The sequence below is a fragment of the Trichechus manatus genome, unplaced genomic scaffold, assembly GCF_000243295.1.
Source record: "Trichechus manatus latirostris isolate Lorelei unplaced genomic scaffold, TriManLat1.0 scaffold00081, whole genome shotgun sequence".
In the NCBI taxonomy this organism is placed as follows: Eukaryota; Metazoa; Chordata; class Mammalia; order Sirenia; family Trichechidae; genus Trichechus; species Trichechus manatus.
Window position 1 is genome coordinate 475,838 of NW_004444017.1, and position 4,483 is coordinate 480,320.

Below are 4,483 nucleotides of genomic sequence, written 5' to 3' on the forward strand. Positions count from 1 at the left end.
ATGATACAGACACAGGTGTTAAACAGCAAGATACCAAGAGAATAGTTTTGACCTCAGCTTCTCAGCCAGGAGTAGGGGATGTGAAGTAGCATGACCCAGGAAGAAATCATAAGGTAAGGAAGATTACTGACTATGAAAATTTTCAGGTAAGACTCAGGCTAAAAGATAGTCTTTCCCACCAATAATCAATAGCCTTAGACAAACCTCTCTCACCATAGCAACAGAGGAAAAAGAATTATACTGCAGAATTGGAGAGCATCATAATACCTACTGTATTTACACATACTTTAGAGTACAAAGTAGGATGAGCCAATGGTGTAGTCAATGTAATTGATAAAGATTTAACTGAGAAATGGCAGAGTAATAGAATTCCTTGCAATTAATGCATCAGCACTGCATACCAATAAAAGAGGGGAATGAAAAAAAGGCGGGGGGGAATGGCTCAAGTAAAATGATTAGCCTGGAAAATAGACCATCATAGATTGCATAAGAAGGCTACAAAAGAAGATGAGAACTGGGAACTCAAACATGAATATATTTTTAACCACACCTGATTGTGAGGTTCATCAAGCAAGGAAGGCTCTATCATCATCACCAGAACTACTCTGGAGTAGATGTAATTTTCATACAGCCTACCCTTGTCCATATAATCCATTTTCATAAACCTTGAAACTCAGTCCTTCATATGTTATCTGATGGACAATGGTTTGAAGCACTGCCTTACCTTACCACCTGCCAGCCAGCAGCCCAGTCTCCACTTCATTCAGGCATTCTAGTGAGACTGTAAATAATTCAAAATGAAACTGTTCATTTGTATGAAAATTGGAACAGTGCTTAGAAAAAGATACTCTGGAATTTCAGGCAAGTAAAGGCTAGTTTGATAGGTTTCAGAGAAAGATATCTACATTATGTTAAATTGACTGAAGAATCATTTGATACAGACCAAGCTTTTTTTTTTTTTTTTTAATTTTCTGAACTTGACTTCGGCTTCAAATCATGATGGACTAAGTGGGACAGGATTTTCCCTCCTGCCAAAAAAAAAAAAAAAAAACCTAAAACTAAATACAATACATGAGACAATCGTTGTGAGGCAATAGGCAGCAAAAGACTGTGATCCCTGAGAGAAGAGAAACATAAGGTGAGCCCTGCATTTACACCAGCTCTCTGCATGGGGACAATTTCACAACTATGGCACAGTATGGTGAACCCCAAACAGAGCATGATAATCCCGCTGAGCTGAGGAGTCAGAGAGCAGAGTTTGGGAGCTGATAAAGCATCGGAAACTTTCAGTGCAGGGTACCAAAGATAAAGGAGCTGCACAGGAGACCCAGAAGTCTGTCTGGGGATTCCTTGTGGGTTCCTGAAAAAGTGATAGATTTAGTGGGCTCAGTGAGAAACCCCACAAGGTCTAGTCTAGCGTAACTGCTACAGTGCCAACATCATAAAACAGTGTAATGGATTGAATTGTGTCCCCTAAAAATATATGTCAAATTGGTTAGGCCATGATTCCCAGTACTGTGTGGTTGTCCTCCATTTTGGGATTAGTGTAATTTTTCTATGTGTTGTAAATCCTAATCTCTGCCTATGGTTAATGAGGCAAGATTAGATTATGTTAAAGAGGATTAGGGTGGGATGTAACACCCTTACTCAGGTCACATCCCTGATCCGATGTAAAGGGAGTTTCCCTGGGGTGTGTCCTGCATCACCTTTTATCTTACAAGGGATGAAAGGGAAGTGAGCAGAGAGTTGGGGGACCTCATACCACCAAGAAAGCAGCGCCAGGAACAGAGCACGTCCTTTGGACCTGAGGTTCCTGCACAGAGAAGCTCCTAGATCAAGGGAAGATCGATGACAAGGACCTTCTTCCAGAGACGACAGAGAGAGAAAGCCTTCTCCTGGAGCTGGTGCCCTGAATTCAGACTTCTAGCCTACTAGACTGAGAGAAGAAACTTCAGTTTATTAAAGCCATCCACTTGTGATATTTCCATTATAGCAGCCCTAGATGAGTAAGACAGACAGATACTAGAGATCCCACAATCCTGGAAGATACAGGAGTTCTGGATGGAGACTAGAGAAACCTCAACGAAAACCCTAAGCATTCTTTAAGACACCAGAAAGACCGCTGCTTAGGAGTAAAGGCCATGTCCTAAAGGTCACTCTAAAACTATTCTAACAGAGTCTAAAAGCAAGTCTCAACAGCATCAAAGTGAGTGTATTAACAGCCAGAACAAAACTCAACACTCTGTAAAGAATGAGAACATAATCTAGATATTTTACAAGGATGTATTCATAATGTCCAGGAGACAATAACGTCACTGGACACGCAAAGAGCAGGAAAATGTGAATTATAAATAAGAAACTTCAAACAGGAAATATAAGAAAATTGGTGTGGCTATATTAATATCAGATAAGGAAACTTCCAGACAGAAGTATTATCAGAGATAAATAAGAAAATTTTGTAATAATAAAAGGGCCAGTCAATCAGGAACACATAATACCTAATGAATTTGCACATACTAAACGTATGCAGACCTTATAAGACAGTATCAAAATACATGAAGCAAAAACTGACAGAACTAAAGATAAATAGACAAATCTACAGTCATGAATAGAGTGATAGAAAAATTAAAATAAATTATGTATTTTAGTTTTCTGTTGCTGTGTAACAGATTACCACAAACTTAATGGTTTAGAATAACACAGTTTTGAAGGTGAGAAGTCTGGGAAGCCTCAACTGGGTTCACTGCTAAGTGTGTCACACAGCTGAATCAAGGATTAACTGGGCTGGGCTCTTATTTGGAGTTTTTAGGGAAGAATTCACTTCCAAGTTCATTCAAGTTGTTGACAGAATATAGTTCCTTGAAGCTGTATGCCTGAAGCCTCCCTTTCTTTGCTGGCTGCTAGCTGGAGTCACTCTCAGCTCCTGAGAGCCACCCACATGTCTTGCCACATGACCCCTTCCATCTTCAAAGCCAGCAATGGTGCATCATATCCTCTTCACACTTGTAATCTCTCTAACTTCCTCTTCTGCTACTAGCTGGAGAAAACTATCTGCTTCTAAATGGCTCATGTGAATGCAGCAGGACCTCTCAGATAATCTCACTATTTCCAGATCAACTGATCAGCAACCTTAACTGCATCTGCAACATTTTTTTGCCATGTAATATAATAATAGGAGTATTTAGAATTCTTTCTACCACAATAGGATGTAAATATCTGAGCAACACAATCAACATGGCCTAAGAGGCATTTAAAAAACATTCACTTATAAATTTAAATGTAGATCTATCCTATGATCTAGCTATTCCACTCCTAGGTATTTACCCAAGAGAAATTAAAACTTACATCCATAAAAAGATGTTTTCACAAATAATCATGGTATCTTTATTTATAATATATATTTAATATATAGTTTAGGGGTGTGTGTGTGCGTGTGTGTGAATGACTGGTGTTAGAACAAGCTGATTTATTCAGACAAGTATTGACATGACTTTCAAACTGGTAGTGTGGCTCTACTAAAGGCTTTGTGCCTCAGGGCTAAGGTGAATCCTGGAAAAGAACCCCACTCTCTTACCCTATATTCCTTCACCCACCCTATATTTATATGAGTGAATGAAACGAGTAAGGGCAGAGATTGTCTTATATGTATTTGCTAACCCAAGTGGACTCTAGTATAGTGTTAGGCAAATTTGGTAAAAGGTCGGTAATGTTTAGAAATAAAAAATGAAAAATTTATGTACTATGGTTATTACTTATTAAGGAAACTCAAACATGTAGAAATTTTGCTTTTTAATCCACCCTATGTTCCAGCAGAATTCCCTAGGTGGTGCAAACAGTTAACACGCTTGTCTGCTAACTGAAAGGTTGAGGGTTTGAGTCCACCCAAAGTCATCTCAGAAGAAAAACCAGGCAATCTACTTCTGAAAATTAGCCATTGAAAACTCTATAGAGCACAGTTCTACTCTGATACACAAGGGATCGCCATGAGTCAGTTTGGTTTGGTTTTAGTAGCTTAAGAAAGCTTTTTTGAAAATCTATCCATCCCTACTGCCTTTAAGGATCTCCCTACTGATATTTCTTATGAACACGATGATCCCACACTGCTCAGGCTAGGGCTGACCCCAGGCTGCTCCACCTCCCAGTGCTCCTGGGTGAAGGGAAACAGTGTAGGACAGAAGACTTAGGTCTGGTCCTTTTGCTGTCATTTACTTTTGGGTACTTGGTACATTTGCCACTGTCCTATAAACTGAAGTGATGATATCTACTTCCCAGGGTTGCAGTGAGGATGCGACAATATCTGAGGAAGCCTCTGATCAACTTCAGATTAGAACACGATACCTCTTGGATCCAGGCCTCCCCTGATTTCCTAATATCTCACATATAGCAAAGGCCCCATCCAGGTGGTCAGTGGGCCAGATCTGGCCACCAAGTTTTGCTGGTCACTTGGTGCCTTAAATATTTTCAAAATTAGTTGCCAATGTAT